The sequence below is a fragment of the Lonchura striata genome, chromosome Z (assembly GCF_046129695.1).
Source record: "Lonchura striata isolate bLonStr1 chromosome Z, bLonStr1.mat, whole genome shotgun sequence".
NCBI lineage: Eukaryota > Metazoa > Chordata > Aves > Passeriformes > Estrildidae > Lonchura > Lonchura striata.
The window spans coordinates 62,169,057-62,188,690 of NC_134642.1; the positions used below are offsets into that span (position 1 = coordinate 62,169,057).

A 19,634-nucleotide genomic window follows, 5' to 3' on the forward strand; every position below is an offset into this window, starting at 1 on the left:
CCTTGGCTGCCTGAAGTGACAAAAGCTGCTTGTGGAAGAAAAGAGTGATGCTCAGTCCCAAGGATTAAAACTGGGTAATCCTGGACCTGAGGGGTAAACTTTCAATGCGCACAGAAGCCCAGGGAAGAATAACCTCAGCCAACATGTTACTTCCAGCCTTCTGCAGACAACCAACAGTACCAAAGCACATTTTGAGAAGAGCTAACAACTCATTTTTCTCTTTCAAAACAGACTTGAACAAGAAAGTGCTTCTTTTCTGCTAATGCCTTTCTCCTAGACCACCTCTTCGCCTCTGTCAGCCAGTTGTTCATGTCTACCCCTACACTGCTACTTCAGTGACTATCTAGTTTTAAGCAGTGTGTGTAGGAGAGTTAATTCAGAGTCAGAGACCTCAGGCAGCTTGCTCGTCATGCTAATCAGCTGTCTAAGCAATGAGTATATTAGCTTTACAGCAGCACTGACAGGTTTGACTTATATCAGAAACAATAATGCTGCCACATGAAGCTGTAGTGTGTATATGGTAAGAAATCAGTGTAGAAATGAGCAACAGAAGATAATTACCCCATTATGAAGATTCCAAGTTAATGGTTATCAGGTCAAATTAAGGTTTTATTACATATGGATTCTGACCATGATATTCTTTACCAACTGAACTAGGAAGAACAATTTGAAATTCAAGTGAACACAAACTCAGATCTGATTTCAAGGAGAATTTCCATCTGGAAAATTTGTGAAGAACTACTGACAAGTAATGGAGGTATCAAAGGCTAATAAAATTGCAAGATGGAAAATGCGTGCTTGACAATGGTGAAATTTCCAAAAGCTGAGGATTAAATCTAATAAGATTTGAAGCTGCAGATAAAAAGCCTTAAGTTTCAAGCCAAGTGAAACTGTATTTGACTAGAATCCTCTCCATCACTGCCTTATTCACCTAATCAAGCTAACTGCCAAATCTACATGTTTACAACCCCTTACTAATTCAAAGTTGTGTTGTTCACTGTTGTGCCCCAGGGATTTTCAATCACTTGTGCACTGCTGTCCCACATATTTTCCATTTAATTTCTGTTGTCAGATGTCAACCTTCAAGATTTTTTCCCCCTGAATGTTCAGCAGTGTCCCAGTTACACATCACCAGGGAAATTTCAAAAATTTTCCAGTGAGGTGTCTTAATTGACTTAAAAACATAAGGGTCATATAACACAACAGTTTCTCCTGGCTTTAGAATCTTCCTATAAACTTGATCAACCTTATTTTTTATCTATTGTTACCAGCAGATTGATCAAAAGCAGAGTGGCCCTAATGAGATGTTAGACCTCCATCCTCTCGCACCAGTTTCAGCTTCTTACATTAAATCAGTCATGCCATCTGTAGGAAAAAGACAATTAAATCAACCTGAAATCAACAGAAAACTGTTCTTGTTGGCTTCACTGTTCCTGCATAGCCCTCACTGTCTGTCAAGACTGTTGGGAAGTATTCCAGAGTATGACTTATCATGGATGCAGTTAGTCAACTCTCCTTTAGTATGGAACAGGCTTTAAAGACTACGTTGAAATTAGTATTAAATCAAGGAAACTATAAATGCTGATAACCACTTATTTGGCATATGCAAACTTTTCCAACTACATGAGTGCTCTGAAGATCAAACAAATTTGTGTGCCATGCACACATACTTTCCAATGAAAAATACTCATCTACATTTCTTCAATTAAAAAGAAGAACAACTAGTACTCAACAGCAGGCACTAAAATATTAATTGAGTTGTATACACACAGCTATATGAAGAGAGTTACATTAATATGGACACCTCTTTGCAAATCTGCTTCATGAGGTCTGCTTTATCAAGATAATGAGCTGACATGGAAGTCATATGTGTGAGAAAAAGTCAGAAGCCATTCACATTTTGTGATAATTAACCTCTAACAAGGAAATTACAGGGAACTTACTTTGAAATGAAATAACTCTCCATCTACAGGAACCTCTCCCAAACTGTCCTTGCTAAATCTTCTGAGTCTGATTCAGCCTCAAAATCCCCTTGCTTCAGTATAGAGTCTATTTTAGTTGAACTGTGGTACTGCATTTGGCCGGGGCAGAATTAACTTTCTTCACAGTGACTGGTATGGGGCTGTATTTTGTATTTGTGCTGAACACAAGGTTGATAATACAGAGATTTTTCTTTGTTATTGTTCAGCAGGGCTTACACAGAACCAAGGCCTTTTCTGCTGTTTGTTCTTGCATGCTGGTGAGGAAGTTGGGACTGCATGAGAGGCTGGGAGGAGACACAGCTGGGACAGGTGACCCCAACTGATGAAAGGGATTTCCAGACCATGTGACATCATGCTCAGGACATGAAGGTGGGGTGAAGGAGGAAGGAGGGCAGTATTTGGAGTGATGGTGTTTTTCTATGCAAGTAACTGTTATACATAATGGGGCTCTCCTCTCCTGGAGATGGCTGAACACATGCCTACCACAGGAAACAGTAAAATAATTTCTTGTTTTGTTTTGCTTGTATGTGTGGCTTTTGCTTTTTTTACTGAACAGTTTTGACCTCAACCCATGAGTTTTCCAGCTCTTACCCTTTCAATTCACTCCTCAACCCTGCTGGTGTGGGGATGAGTGAGCAACTGCCTGATTACTGGTGGAGGTTAAACCATGACACACTCAAATAAGATAACTCAAATACAACTTGAGAAAATAGCATAGATAAAAAGGGCTAACTTTTGGTTATTTCTACTTGTATATGTTCATATTTTTGCAAGATACAAGTGATGTCCTACGACTTCTATACTAAAACCAACATCTTTGAACTTAATGCACCATATTTCTTTAAACACCTCTTCAACAGATCAGAGCAATTGGTAGACAACAGACACGCTTTATGAAAGCCTAAGGTCCAAGTACAAGGTAATGTTAAGTCATTTGCTATCATGTGCCTCATGTGAAAGCTTGCCTTACCACATCTCCACTTAAACTAGAAAAAAAGCCTCATACTCCCATTCTGCTTTGATTATCACTAAATTTGGTGACAGAGCCACAGTCCAAGCTAACAAAATTAAGGACTTTGGATCTCACTCTGCCTGCTTATGTCATCCTTGAGTCTTTCACAGCAAGCCAAAAATAATTTAGGGGGCAGGTGACTACTGTCCCATGAGTCAATGCAGATGTGGCACACCACATTCTCTCCACCCATGTCAATTCAGGCTGCATGAGTAAAGCTAGCAATTAAGAGTACAAAACAATTATTCTTCCTGACATCATCCCAGCCCCAGACCATAAGAGCTTCCTTTCACCCTGCCTTTGCCTCACTGTTTTCCTCCATTTCCCAGGTTTCATCTTGTGACAGTTTTGGGGTAGAATAATTGAAGTCCAGAACAACCAAAAAGGCTGTATGTTTAAAACTATGAATACCTGTTCCACCAGGAGCCAAGGAATACCTAATTCTACCATGTCTGAATAAGCAATAAGCAGTATGCTTGATCCTCCCGTGCTGCAATAGGGAAAAAGAAAAGAAAGCTGCAAATCTTTGAAGGCTTCTTTTATCTCCTAGGACTGGCTGGTCCTGCAGGCAGGGACACAGCTGACTTTTAAAAGTATAGCCACAAAAGTAAGAGTTAACCTAGGAGGTTGCAGTTAAAGGATCTACCCCACATTTTACATCTTTCTGCTCTTCATGCATGGAGGAGTAGGTGACTGGTTACCTAGAGTTAAACCAAGACTTGTAGAAACTTCAGCCTGTCAATCACAACCATTGAAAAGGTTTTAGGGTTGAATTTTACTGGAAGCAGTATACAGAGATAAGGTAATTGTTATTTGCTAGTACTTGTGAGCTCTGTGGAGTTTACCAGTAGCAATGCTGTCTACTGAGCAATGAGCTCTATCTGCTGTCTTTATTCTCTTTTGTCTACTTGAGATTTTGGGACAGAAACTGTATCTTATAACAGGTTTAAATGCTATTTCCAATCCTAATTAAGGATGTAACAAAGAACTATTAATAATATTCAGAGCAGCATTAATCTATCCCTGCTCTTTCACTTGAATGATAACGGGAACTAGACCATCAGGGAAATAACTTAAGCACAATTTGAATTTTGAGAGAAATGGCAGAACAAGAGCTTGGGATCTGTACTGCTTGTGTCTACAGGAGAACCCAAGGAATCAGAAAAAGGTGTGACAGTGAGCCTACTTACAGTCTGATAAAGTAAAATTCACACACAGGACATCATAGGACTCACACCCTGATGCTGAGCATGTGTTTCTATGAAAGTGACTTCAACACAAACTAAAAGAGGGTAGTGTCAAACCCTTGTTTAGGCATCTTGCCTGATACAATACAGAAATGGAATACACTGTACTCCACTACCACCCTTAAAAAGCATTTTCCCATTCTCTCAATGGCAGTCAGGCTGGATCAGAAATTAACATCTTGCACCAGGTGTCATATCCCAGTGACACTTGGTTATGAAGCCTCTAATAAAAAAATCAAAATGATGAATATATAATTGCTAGTGACTAACAAAACCAAGTTGTAGTCATGATCCTCTGAAAAAAATACCATTACTTTGGTCTGTGTGGCTTCACTGTTTTGCCAGTGCAAACTAATCTGTCTGCTGGAGTAATTATCAAACTGTTTCATAGAGTGCCATAAAAGAGATTTCATTCTCCGTGAACTGTAAAGTTAACCCGAGGAATCACTGAACCTTCAGAAAGGGATGTCTTTTGTGAAAATTAACTGAACTGACTATGCTTTAAATTAAAAACAAATCAGGAACTAATTTTTCAATTCTGCAAGGAACCAAAACATGTGGAGTGACATTTGTATCTTTAAAAGTTTTCACTAAGATCGCACAATAATATCCTGAGGAAAACTAAATCAACTTTTTTCCCTCTCAACAATATCAGTTCACAGCTGAACAACAGAAGGGTGGAGGAGGAAATTCCTTTATTCTCACCTTCCAAAAAAAAGTTCCTTTTCAACAAGCTTAGTACAATGAATTTGTCATCAATTGTTTGCAGGAAACATCTCACATTTTTTCCTTCTATGCAATGAGTTTAATCACAGAAGGTTGACTTAATTTTATAAAGAAAACAAGGCAAAGGAAAGGCAAAAGCTATGATCACATAAGAAATCAGAAATCCCAAAAACCTCAGTAAAAGAATCTACACAATGCTCACAGAAGATCCAAGCAATGTATAAACACAAGACCAGAGCACCAGAAGGAAGAATAACAGCATTCCCACTTTATGCTAGGACTAACCAGACTTTGTAAATACCTTTTTAATTTTGTTTGTTTAAAGGTCTTGTGAATAACCTACTTGGTCTGCAGCAACAATACTGCAACTGAAAAGAACAAGAATTCCAGAGCAAAAATTAAACTTTTACTCTTAGTAGTTTCTTTAAGAGTTTTCTAGTTTTTCTCTTTTGAAAAGCTATTTCTGATGCAGCTTTTCCTGACAGAATCCAAGCCAATTGCTGCTCTTCCATGTAAAGCTCTGATCTTTCCTTGAAAGAATCAACAGTAACACAGTAACACACAGCTGTTTGAGAAGGTTATATTGTAGAAGGAAACAGGCATGGTTGAATTGTGCTTTTTGGCTGTTTAAAGCAACCTCTAAATAAGCTTTTGTCAAATGGCATCCTGGGGCTTTACTCCCCAAAACCAGGGCTCTGCTCCTAGTCTATCCTTTGGAAAGGGGAAGCAGCACTCTGGGAAAAGATCAGTAGTAAGACATAGCCTTCAAGGTGTCCTCCAGGCTTCCTGTTCTGGAGGAGGGTTATGCATGCCATGTATACCTCTCTGATGCTGAAAAGCGGATACAAGGGGGTATAGTCAGCAAAGTGAAAAGGCTTGCCTGTTAAATGCATTTCAGGAAGGCCTTTGTAAAATGTAGGCAATATCTTAGGAGCAAAAATATAATTCAGTCAAGCTGCCCAAGGTATAGTGTGAACCGTGAATCAGAGTGAAGGACTGTCATGGTGATAAGGGTCAAATCTTTTACTCCGTCACACCACCACATCTGTATTAACTCTCCAGCAGCTGAGGCAGCTACAGATTGCCTGGTGCACAGCTGGCAGGAGAACTTGGTTCAGATGACAAGGTTCTTCTGTATGCTTCCACCACTACTATCATACATCACACTTCTTTTAAAAGACACAGCTCTGTGTGAGAAAGGAACTGACAGTATCAGTTGAACACTCAGATCTCTTCCCTGAAGAAAATGACCCAACCTTCCTCTCAACCTATACAAATCAAAGAGTGATCAGAGCTGAGAAAAAGTTAGGATATGTACACTTTACCTCTTATTTAGGGTCTTGACACCCAGTGCCAACAAACACTTAGAAAAATCCCTCAGGTAACACCAAAAGAAGAGAGGCAAACAAGAAACAGGCTAAAGGTGGAGGGAGGACACAGGTTGCCCTGAAGAACAAAAACCCAGAAATTCAGAAGTGGATAGACATTGTAAATGCAATGCAGACTGGAAAATACAAGAGTTGCTTCTCCCACTGAACAAGGGTCTAAGCTAACACCATTACCCTGGCCAAGCTGACTTGCTTGGTCAGTCCCTTGGGCAGAGCTGCCTGTTCCAGGGCAATGATGTTACCCACCATCTCCTTCCCATCATGGAATCCCGCCCTGCCACTCAGAGGCTGTTACCTTTTAACAGCCAAACTAAAGAAACTCCTGCAACACTGTCACAGACAGCGGGAAACACCGAGAGACTAGTAACATGCTTCTATGTTATTTGTGTTAGCACATAGGAAAATCATAGGGTCTTCTCTGCAAATTCATGTCCATTTGCATTAACTGAAAGCTTGGGCCTTGGGTTTGAAGGATTTGGATTTGGAGGAGGAGTAGCTTATTTCAGAGCTTTTCAGAGAAGGTTATAAGTCTAGTATCTGAACAAGAAAAACAAAAGTCCCAGAGAAGTCATTCTTTCATACTTGTCAGGTCTTTACAACACACTCTGAATCTAAACGTTTTTGCTAGTTTTTAGCTCTGCAGCCCAGGAAATGTTTTAAAACTTTGAATATATATATTAAAAAATACAGTTAACAAGCCCAAATTTGTTATCAGTGAAGATGGTCTATAGTTATGTAAAAGAGGATTTTACATTGATTCCTGAAAACCACAGGAGAGAAAAATAATGTTTTAGTCTCTTGTGATATTTTTTCTATCATCTATGGTAAGCTCCATATCAAGCCCACATAATCAAAGTAAATATGAATTAACTAGAAAATTTCAAATATTGTTCAACAGCATGACTTAACTGATCTCCAACAACAGAATATACATACAAAATCTGTTTCTCCAAACCAATGCAAACTGTATCACCCAGAATCTAGTCCCATATATGAAATGTAGCAGAGGCTTGTTTTCATACTGCCCAGCTATTTAAAATGCCTGAAGTCCTGCCTGACTAGGAAGAACCTGAGAAATTTTGTGATCATGACCCTCTGCAGTGGAGGTCCATTGTTGCTGGAGCCCACTGCCATGTTCTTGAGGAATGAAACCGTCTAGCCACTATAAAATCTTGGCATCGTGCCTAGCAAAGTGAAAGTCTCCTGCTGTGAAACTGGGTCCCCTTTTCTTCTTTAAAAAAGTCAGGCACATTATTTCAAGTTCACATTTGCTACAATAAAAACTGCAAGTCCTTCAGCATGTCTGTTTTCATTTATTCCTCTCTCTTTTGCCTCCAAAGGAAATTATTCATTAGATCCAGCAGCTAGAAAGATAATTTAAACTGCATGATGCATTTCCCAATGCAGCTACACTCTGGCAGATGACTAATGCCAATGGGATATTGGACAAAGCACCCATGTACATGTGTGCCTTTCAACTACAGAGTCAGCCCCCATCCATAAAATACCCCTGTGTCCTGCTGCTACGATCCTACTAAACTTCCAAGTCCTCACTACTTAAGAATGCACAGCTAAAGAGCTGGTAAGAACCTGCAGAGATAACTTGGCATTTTGGTGTTCAGATGTCTAATGTTGACTCCCCCAGTCTGGACCAGCAGTTGCATCTGTGCCTGGAAGATATAAACCCTCAAAAAAGTATGAGCAGTGAACTCTGGCCTGACCTTTTACATTTTTTGCAGAAGCATCAACCTCTGCAATGAGTGGAACACTGAAGAACCAATTCTTCACGCAAAATTGAGTGGGGCTCAACCTCAGCCCAGCCCTGCTGTTCTTCAGAGGTCATGCACCGTAGCATGAGCACTGTACATGTGTCACAGGCTGACACAGAGTAAAAGAGGGCATAGGTTATACTCGTAGAAGCGCTCTAGACTTTAATTATCTCAGATCCACTGCATCTGCAGATGAACACTTCTGGCCAATGTAACTTTGCCACAGCTTTAAATGCCATCTTGCTCTCAATTTACAGATGTCCGAGATTGAGAAGCAGGACGTTTTCTATTGCCATCTGTGTAGCAGTTGTCCTCCGGGCAGTTTTCCTTATCTCCTGTTAATGGGCCCTTCCATGACTTGGGGAGATAACTCCTCCAGGAGCCAGTTCTGTTTAGCAGGTGAGCAAGGACCCACCGTATGACTCAAAAGACATCAGCCCATTGTGAGACGCTCTGCCCAGGGGGGAGGAGATGAGCATCCCCACCTAGATGTATTCTGGGATTTTTAGACAGAGAAGCAACCTTCCCACAGGTTTCCAAGAGGACAAAGCTGGGGTTTCCACTGGACCTTTTCTACAGGACCACTGCACAAACAGAAACCACATCTGTCACTCCAGGACTGCAGCCACTCCAATTTGTACTGCTGCCAACATGATGGCCAAAGGGGTGTCACGTTGTATTCTGACTTTGTCTGTGGTCTTCCTTTTTGTATCACTGCATGTATTTTGTATCTTTTCCCTTTTCCCAATAAATTGTATCTCTGACTTGGAGTCTCTCACTCGTTTTGCTTTCAAACCAGAACAACTGAATACTGGCATAAGGAACCTCATTTCTCTTTCTTTCACATTCACCACCATTTTTAATAGAAACTGAGCAGTTTATGTGACAAAAACTTATGTACTCTTTTTCTTTTTTATCTCTGGGTTTCTTACCAGTATCTAACATGATGACAGACACAATCACATGTTACCATCTGCACCTGCAGGATTCCAGTTTTATTTTTCTTTCTGCAGAAACACATCCCAAAGGCATGGGAAGGGGAATGCTTAGAAATACCATGTACATGATCCTCTGCTCCCAAGGACCTACACCCTAGGCAGCTGGTGATCAGTTGTTAATATCCCATTGGAAAAGTCCCTTTTTTGACAGTTCACTCTGCCAAGAACTTGGGGAGTTGGCTTGATTTCTCTTCAGAAAGCTTGGATAAAACAGAGTCTTGGAGCATGCGAGAGAACAGTCCTATCATCCTTTTCTTCCAGAAAAAAAGCAGGTTTCCAGCAGGACATAGTTTAATAGAAGCCCTACCCAGCTCTCCACAGCGAAGTCACATCCCTCAATCAGGCCAGCAAGATACAGCAAGATGACTTGCCAGAGGCAACAAGAACAGTAGACAAGGCGTACCCAGCATCTGAACTTCTGCATTTTCCACACATCCCACTAGAACCATAGAAGAATAAAGCAATTTTGCTGTTTAACTGTTGCTGCTATACAGATGAAATCCCTGCATAATGGAGAAGCCTGGGGAATGAATGACAGGCAGAATAGCCTAAAAACATTTTATTCAGAGCAGAAGTTCATTTGAAAATGACATCTTACAAAAAGACAAGAGCAAAGAATTTCCCCACAAGAAACATTAATTCTATTGTAGTCTCTTCTTTTCAGCACACTTCATCCTGAAAGCTAGTTTGGCTCAGTCACCAAATATTTGGAATCCAACTCTACTGCTGACCACCAGCACCCAGCCCCAAGAAATAAAAAAAAAAGTCAGTGGAATTAACTGCCACTCAAAGCTAAATTCTGGGGAGTGCTACTTATATGCTGATCTTATCACAAACTGGCTTCAGGACATCTAAATATGCCAGTAGGTGTTGTCAGCTTTCCAGTGACAGCTCCAAATGTGATTTTTTTTCCCCTAAGAGTTATCCTCCTAGAAATTTCAAAATTACCTGAGCTATCTCTAAGTTAATTAGATGGAAAAAGATTTTTCAAGAAGTTCAAGGGCTTAAAATATATCCCAAAATGCCAAAAATGTCAACTAATTAAAAGATATTTTTAATTTGAAGAGAGAACTATTCACTAGAAGTCTGTCAATACACACTCTGAGCTGCTGTGCCATGCCACTTCTGTTCTCATTAACCAAGTTGATAAGCACCTTTTATACATCAAAATTAGTATAAACCTGGGCTGTTAAAATGCTGTTAAAATGTCTCATTTTCAGAAAGTGAATGGGCACTTCTTCAGTCTATGTTGGTTCCTCTTTCAAAGTACATTTCAAATTTCAAAGAACTCCCCAGAAGTGTGGCTGCTGCTTTCCTTCCTCAGAGCTGCTGTATGACAGAGTTCAGAGGGGACTCATATGGACTTGAGAATCAGAGAGGAAGAACAAGCTTTCATTGGCAGTAATGTAAGAGGAAGCTAATATGTCTCTGTTTGACATTTTTAAATTAAACAAAGCCAGGAATTGAAACAGAAGAATGTTAGTGAAAGTACACATTATAATGTAATGATGGAAGGAAGCATTGTGGAGACTGGGAATATCAAAAGAATGCAGGACAGGCTCAGGCACCTATCAAATCAAAGAACAGCGTCTAAAGCCAGTACAGGTTCTTTTGTGCCACTCTTTAGATCTAACTAAATTATCAAAATGGTTCATTTGTTTAAGCCAGTTTCCAGTGATACACTGACCAGTGTGTTCAGTGCATCTACTGCTTTCACAACAGAAAAATGCAGAATTGTCATACATAGTTTTACCGTTGCTGTTCTAAGGGCCTTTTCCAAACTAAATGAATATATGACTCCATTATAATACTGCAAAAATGCAATCAAATGGAAAAGTCAGACCATAACTTTGGCTCAATTTCCCTTTTTAGTGATCACAACCAGCAGCAGGAACAAGGAACAATGAAGAACTGGCTCAGTCTCTGCTCTGCCAAGCTGAGCCAAGCCATGCCAGAACGGTGCTGCTGGGAACATGCCCTGGTGTGTCCTGTCTCAGCCACGCGTTGTGCACAACCTGGTGTTGAGGCCTGAATGGGTTTCAACTCTCATGGCTACTTTTCATACCAATGCACCCGGTCCTCCAGATCTTCCTTGATATTTTGGCCACAGTCATCCTCTCCTAAGTACAAGTGAGCTGTGCCAGTAAAACATGTCTTGAAAACATAGAGACAGCCAGAACATCAAACCGTGGCACAAACCACAACAGTTTGTTCACTTTGCATATACTTAAGTTTTAAAATCAGGTTAAATGACTCTATAGATTTATTGATAGTAGCTCCCACACCAGCATGCGGGTTCTCAAGAGCACTGGCAGCAAAAACCTCTTCTTGCACTCACTCTTGGGGCAGAGTAGCAGCTAATAGGGAACTCTAAAATTGGAAATAAATGACCTATTTCTGAGGAAAGCTGATAGAATAATATTTAAAGTTTGAGACTGGCTTCACACTGTCTTCCTTACAAGGCTACAGGAGCAGTGTGATACGCTCCTAATAGAACAGAATTAGAGAGACAAAAGATCTGTACAAACCAACTCACAGACTTTAACAAAAACAATCTTTACTTCTTTACTTGTGCAAGCTTTATTAATATATGTACATCTATTTAATTAGTTTGCCAGTAGAGTTTGGTGCAGGATGCTAATACAGGTGTGTACATTTCATCTGATTCCTTTTTCTGGTCTGCTATTTTTCTGAAACATGCCCTAGAAGAGCAATTAGGAAAAAAAAAAAAAAAGGGAAGAAAACTTCTTAAAAGTGAAAGTTTTTCAAAGATGGGTGGATCTGGTTTCTATATTAGCAGTTTTTTTAGGGAATTCTTCTCAACTGGCACTACTAAACTTGCTCCACATTTAATGAGATACGGAAATAGGGCACTCCAAGCATGCATACAGATGGAGCTGTATTTTTCCCTGGAGTGCTGGGGAAAAAATGGCTGTTGTTAAGCTCAGCTCAAACAAAGCTGATGTCACTGTCCCAGACAATGAGGCATAAGATGTCCACTTGAATTCTTGGGTTTAATGGTTAAAAAATAACATCTCTGTTTTCAAGTATCAGTCCCTGAAAAGAACTGCTAGGAAGGAAGCTGCATATGTCCTCAGGTGCATTTGCACCCAGTCCCTGTCAACAGTCATACCTACTTAGTAACTCAGTGATTGAAGCAGTGGTGTTTGTGGGCTTGGTGGTGTTTATTTATCTGCTTGATTGGTTTTGTTTGCTTGTTTGTTCTGGGGGGTGTGTGTTTCTGTGTGTGTGTTTAAGTGAGTATAATCCTAACATGCCACCAGTTTAAAGGAATTTGAAAATTGCTATGGCTGGAGATTTTTTTTGCACTATTTTGTTGAAGTGGTCAACTTTAGTGGCTAGAAAGGGAAGAACTGAGATGCATAAAAGTCACCCTTTCCTGCCAGTACTACACCCAGTATACCCTTAAAAACTTTTCCTGATTCATGCATGAATTATACTAACAGATGTTGCATAAAGTAACACAAAAACATGTAGAATAAAGCTGGTAAAACACAGAGAACCCCCTTCTGGGGTACATATGATGATGTGAATGTACTAATTTATACACACAGTTTTCTGCTCTTTTCCCCTTTTAAATCCAGAAACATGGGATAACAGGAAAATTATGATGCCCAGAGCCCAGAATAAATCATTGTAACTAACAGATTCTGGAGAAAAAAAATCCAGAGCTTTGGAAGCATTATTTCCCCCTGGATCATGATTCATCTCTTTAGTCAATTAGATAAAGATGGAAGAAAATTTCAAAATGAACAGGATACACTGTCATGATTCAGTAGCACATACCAAATTTTTCCCTAGAGCTTGTGCATGTCTTTTAAAGCAATATTCCTAACCTTTCTAATACATGTAGATATGTTTTGGAGGAAATCTGATTTATTTTAAATACAATACTGTTTTTCTCTGTTATTAATATGGGATGAAATAAATAATTATCTGCCAGTATAATACCCAGGGAAAACTCTCACTTTCATACTACTTTCATACTACTACTACTACTACTAGTCTCACATTGAGCAATGCAACATTTGAGTCTTGTTACAATACAGTATTTTAATAACATTTCTGAGGAATTATTCTGAGGATACAGTTCTCTTTTCTTCTGGAAATCCAGTATTTTACTGTCATCAAATAAACAAAAAGTGAACTCTGACCTCTCATTAATTATAAACTTAAATTAAACAATCTATTTTTAAACTTAAGGATGGCATGATTTACAGTTATATTGGATTAATAAAGGTTATTCACCACCAAAAATAAGAATAAAAATTTGTGCTGATAACCCAGAATTTTAATATGTATCTTTTTTTTTGTTTATTGTGTCATAATACCAGAAAAGGCAAGCACTGTGAATGTTATTACTTGGGAAACAAACCTGTAGTAGCAGCTGAATTTACAGTTTCAACTTAGTGTGTTTGAGCAAAAATTATGGAAAAGCTCTTGGAAAAGATTGTCCAATGTAGAGAAGAAGAAACAAGAATTCTCTTTACAGGTAAAAAACTTCAGCACTGATGATTCACACTTGTTTTTTGGGATGGAGTGAGATACATATGTGGTCTCCTGAAGCTATTGTGTACAACTTATATTTTTTAAAGCTTTGTACACATTTCAGTACTTAATAACCATGGCTCTTAACTGATGACAGAAAATACTAGAAAGGCCTTGAGATGCCATCTTAATCAACATCTACATTCCTGCAGTCAGCTACAATGACTATGATGACAGGTTGCCATAAGGTATTTAAAAACCCCCAAAATTCCTGATGTGGCTCTATAAAAGTCTTTCCCATTTGGCATAATATGGGGATAGTTAATGTTACCATCTACAACTGGACATCTATCATTGTCAGATGGCTGAGATGGAACTCTCCCTAAGTAACTTACCCCAAGAGGAAGACTGCAAGGTTTGCTTCCTCACTGGAGCAAGAATCATTCTCCAGGTGCCTCCCCGTCAAGCTGTACTATGAGATACATTCTTAGCAGCAGAAGATTCCCAGATAGGAGAGTTCAGAATATGGACTTTGCTAATTTACTGGAGCAATGCATGCCAAAGCCTTACAGTTAGTTAAGTAGATAAGACTTTAGATTTTGGAGATGTAGAAGAAAAAGAGCACCATTTTGACATATGACTCAAAGAAAACAAATAAATTATAGCTATAACTGCATCTAGTAGCATTCATTCAGTGCTGCTGCTATATTTCAAAATTAAATTTAGTTTTATAGAACTGTACTCTAGTGGTCTAGGACAGGAATCAATTAAAGAACATTTCTCTACAGGACCAATGTAATATTTAGGTAAGCCAGCATCATCATCAATTTACAGGCCAACTGTTTTTTTCCACCATAATTTGAATGCCAAGCCTATCCGATCAACTTCAATGGACTTGGTTCTAGTGGGTCGGAGTATTGGAAAAGACTTTTCCTCAATGAATTATCTGTCCATAATTTCCTAGGGAACCTTCATGAAGTTTTCACATTGAAACAAATTTTTTAAAATCCACTTAAAAATGGGAAATATGCAATAAAAATTGTATCAAAATAACACAGAATTCAGGTTGAACTCTAGGCATCCAAGAAACAGGGCACACATGAGAACAAAGATCTGACCCTTCAGCACAGTCTGCTAGGAGAGACGGCTGCCACAGCTTTTCATTTTTTAAAGGGGGATAGGAGGAAGAAAGAGAGATTATTTTGGCAGCTTGGACAACCCTCTTTATCCCACAACCATAAATGTACTGCCCATCAGTTGAAGTCAGAACTGCCTTTGAATCAGTACAGCAGCACATCAACGAGAGAAAAATCACACTGTGAATAGTAACAATAGGGACAGTTCTAGATGTTGCTTTATGTAGCTCTTCTTGTCTTTCAATAATGGAGTATCAATAGCAGTTGCTAAATCAGCAAGAGTTTCCAGTAGCAAAAGTGAATTTTGCAGTTTAGACAAACCAGGCATGAATCAAATTATCTTATGATCAAAGTATACATCAAACTGCTCAGGATTCTGCTGGCTGTACTTTTCACACTGCAAGTCATACGATACTGTGTTCTTAACTTAGCCAAAACTCTGGCTGAAGTCAACAGGAGTTTGGAGTAATTTAAAAGGACTGCACACACCACTTCCTACAGAAGCTGCACATCCACACTGAAGGGAAATACAACCATCAGTTGCCACAAGATCTATTTTTTACTGGCACTATTACAAAATATCTATAAATATGGCTTAATTTACTTAAGAGCTCACCTGAGACTTGTACTCTTTGGACAGCTAGGAAAACTAATACAAGATCAAGGTATCAGTTCTCAAAAGCCAATATCTGTATGTAACATTTTAAATTTCTGAACATTTATTTTGGCAGAGGCTATGGCAGGGAATAAAATGGACTGGCATTCAAATATAAAATGAAGATAAATCGATAAAAAACACTCAATACTGAGTGGTCAGAAATGCTTGCTATGAATACACTTAAATGAATACAATTTCAGCTGTAACTTCTGCATTGTGCAGAGACATAAAAACTGATCAAACGACATGAAAAAACTTTCTTAGGAAAAAAAAAGTCACACACTATAACAGATACTGATATATATATACACACACACACACAACTTCTTTGGGTACCTGAGGCTGCTGAGGTCAGAAAAAAAAATTGAAATAAATTGAAATAAATCCCTGCCAGATAGGCAAAACCTCTGCAAAAGACTTACACAGCATGAATACAAATTGACATACCAGAGCTATGAGACAATGCTAGAATCAGAGAATATCATTACAACGTTGAACTGTTAATCACCACTCATAATAAAACAACGTATTTATTTCACTGGCAAAATCACAACTGGGGGAATATGCTATAGGTCTTCTAATAGCAGGCTGGTACTTGCACCTAATGGACATCCTCTGAGACCTGACAGGCAATTAATCTTAAGATAAAAACCTAACTTCAGTATGATGACTGCTTTTTAAGGCAAATGATTAATGTCATCAGGAACTCAAACACTGGTATACCCACAATAGCTGCCGGCCTGCTCACCTCAGTAATAATTCCAATAACTTTTTTGAAAGACACACCAGTGTTTCAGAAGTTTACACTGCAGTGGTCCTCAGCAGAGGCCAAATAAAAAAGAAATAAAATATTTAAAACTCATTAACTCGCTTTGCTGTTACAGAGGAATCTAAAAATAGAAATGCGCGGAAAAAAGATACAGGGGCTTTTCTGTTCAAAAAGGGGAGTCCGGGAAAATTTGAGACCGCCATGAAAAACACATACTGATTAAAAAATAATTACGTCACAGGTTTCTCAGGATCTTGCTGAACCCCCTCCACACGCCCCCTCCGTGCCCGCAGCCCGGCCCACGCACCGCGGCCGCCGCGGGGAGGGCGGCGGAGACCCCCGGCGCCCCGGGCCGCAGCCGGGGCGGGGACACCGCCCCCAGCCCGCGGACACCGAGGGGATGCGCGCACGGACCCGGCTTCGTGACGCGGCCCCCCGCTCCCGGCGGTCCGCGCCTCCCCCTTCCCACGCCGGGGGATCCCGCGGGGCTGCAGGGGGCAAGGGTAGAAATGTTCCCCTTCGGCATCCCCTCTTTCCTCCTGGCCTCTTCCCTTCCCCTCAGCGCATCTGCATTCTCCTTTCCTCTTCTCCTCTCTCCCTGCCCACGATTCCATCTTCTCTCCTCGCTTTTCCCTTGCCTCTACCGACACCCCCTTACCTCCCCCGCCTCGCCCTGGCTACCCTCCTCTCCCCTTTCCCGCCCGCAACCCGCCGAGGGCCAGCTCGCCGGAGACGCAGCCACCGCCACCTCCCTTCCCTCCGCGCTGGGAGCCGCGCTCACACACACACACACACACACACACACACACACACACACACACACACACACCCCAACACACACACACACATGGAGGCAGGCAGACGCCGCACGGACCCGCGCATCCCGGCGCTCGGAGGTACCTTATCCAAACCGCTCCCGCTCCTCCGGCTCGCAGCGTGCGCTGCCAGCTCCGCGAGCAGCGCCGGCACGTCGGGTCCGTCTTCCTCCTCCTCCTCTTCCTCCTCCTCTTCCTCCTCCCCCACTTCCCTCCCCGCCCGCCCCCTTCGCCGACGCCAAAAGAGGGGGGCAAAGCCGCCGCCCGCCTCGTCCCACTCCGCCCCGCCCCGCCTCGTCCCGCCGCGCCCGTCCCGTCCTGCGGAGCGAAGCGCTCCGTGCGGAGGCTCCGCGGCCGCCTGCGGCCCCCGCCCTGCCGCGCTCGGGTTACCCTCCTCCTGCGAGCCTCTCCTGTTACGATGCCCGCGGCGGGCGGGAGGAGAGGGAGCCGGGACCGGGGGGGCCGAGCCCCGTCGAGAAGGAAAGGAACGCGGCCCCGTTCGTGCCTCCGGGAAGCGCACAGGGCGGGAGTTTCACTCCGCCGCCAGCTCCGGGGGTTTCCAAGCCGCGGGTTTCGGGCTGTTTTCTTTTTGTTCGGTTTTGATTTTCTTTATTGGTGTGGTTTCTTTTTTCTTTTTTCTTCTTCTTCTTCTTCTTTTTTTTTTTTTTTTTAATAGGTAGTGCTGCTGTCCTGCACTTTGTTCAATGTTGCTAGAACCCAAATATGCTTGAAAGGATTCCCATTATTGTGCTATCCTTCCTGTCAAGAAGCTCTGCCTTTTATTTTTGGTTTCAATACAACCTTAATTATCCCCTCAGCTCTTGTGCTGGAGATGAGGAACAACTAACCCTTTTTTTTGAGCTGGAGAGGAGAACAATTAACTCTCTCTTAGACCTGCTCATGTGTTTGTAGATCTCCACAGTAATCTCTGTACATCATTACATTTCCTGCCTGAAGTGTAAGTAGCTCTCACCGGGACCTTTGTCCACACTGTTCTGCCCATCTTACCGTCCTTGATGCACTCCTGAGCATGACCCTGATCTAGCAGATCTAAATTAGAGTTCAAGAAATACACAGGATTTAAGATGTGATCAAACCATGGATTCATACAGTGGCACAGCAATGTTTTTCCTTCACAATACTTAATGAGGATCTTTTGAGCACAAGAGGTGATGTTTCTATGGTCTGTCATAACCCTGAGATTTTACTCATGCCACTCAGAGCCCACAATTTTAATGACTGTTTGTCTATGCGTGTTATTTTACATTCATCTGTACTGTATTTCTGATAGGAACATTCAGTCTCATAATGTCCAGGTATAATTCTTCACAATCTTTCCTCTTATTACTGCCAAATAAATGCATTTTGATGAACCCTGCTTTTTGATTCCATTCCCAGGTAAGGCATAAGTACATTGAACAGCACACATTGCAACACTTGATTCTTGCAGAACTCTACACCATCCAGCACCTCCCTCCATTGTGAGAACTGGTGATTTATTCCTGTACTTTGAATTTTATCTTCTAAACAATTACTGAGCTATACCAGGGCTTTCCCTCTTGTTTTCTCTGCTTAGTCTCCTTAAAAGCCTTTGTCAAGAACCTTTTAGACACCCAGTCTGATATGGAAATTAGATCACTCTTATCCACGTTTCTGTTGACCTTTTCAGAGACCTCCAAAAGGTTTGTTTAAGGCAGGACTTTACAGCAGCAATGTTGACTCTTCGCAGATAGATTGCAGTAAGTGTCCTTTAGTTCTAACCCGATTAGCATCTCTGAGGTTTGCAAACCTCCAGCTCTTCAGTCTGTATTGATGTTTAGTGTCACGTTTTCCACCCTCCACTCTTCAGCTGCCAGTGTTTTAAATTGGAGGTTACATGCTGCTGTTGACAATTCAGCTGATGCATTCTCTGTTGAGAGCTCAAAGACACAGATGCTCACACAGAGGCATCGTTGCTACCTGAACACTGTGTGATAATGAAAATAGTTTATAATAAAAGTCAATGGTATAAGGAAACTGAGCCATAGACGTGTAAGTGCAGACATGTAAGCTGGTGCTATTAATGTAAATAAGAAGCTATCCTAATAATCAACACAGGGCCACAGCCCTCTTTGCAAATATATGTGTCTAAAAGCATGCAAGAGTATGGTACAGACAAAACCCCACCAAGGCGTTTGACCAGGGAACTGTCTGCCATTCTTCCTACTGGCAGACACCTATTTTCTCTTTTTCAGACTTTGTTGTAAATTCTCTGGACAAAGGATGGGCTTTTTAATGAACATTTTTTACTTGCCACTAGCATGGACCACAGGAAGGAGGAAGAGCGATCAGTTCTGAACAGGGGTGTTTCATCTGCACCATCTAGGAATGTCCCCAGGAATGTCTGGAATGCAGTTACCTGGCCACAGACAGGACTCCTAGCCTTTGTCCTTCTAGGATAAGGTGCTAGAATCACAGCACATCCTCAGTCAGCCTATTTGCAGAGAGCAGACAGGGAGAAAAGGAAAGCTGCACCTGTGCATGGATATGCATTGCTGATCCTGCCCTGCAGGCATAAGAGTCTGTACTCCCACAGATCGGCATGCCATCCAAATGGCAATATGGGGATGTGGAGGAAAGAGGAAA

The 19,634-nt window shown here is 41.2% G+C and overlaps 1 protein-coding gene across 3 annotated transcripts in view; it reads right to left on the minus strand.

The window, feature by feature from the left end:
• LOC144245852 (PALM2-AKAP2 fusion protein-like) overlaps positions 1–19,634 on the minus strand; it is a 146,585-nt gene that overhangs the window by 81,093 nt on the left and 45,858 nt on the right. For 2 of the 3 annotated variants that reach the window (XM_077790219.1, XM_021525046.3), the window contains exon 1: positions 17,095–17,222. The exons of the other annotated variant lie outside the window; for it this stretch is intronic. The gene's annotated coding sequence lies outside the window, so the exon portion shown is untranslated. Of the gene's footprint in view, positions 1–17,094; positions 17,223–19,634 lie in introns of those variants that run through there. 3 annotated transcript variants of the gene reach the window in all.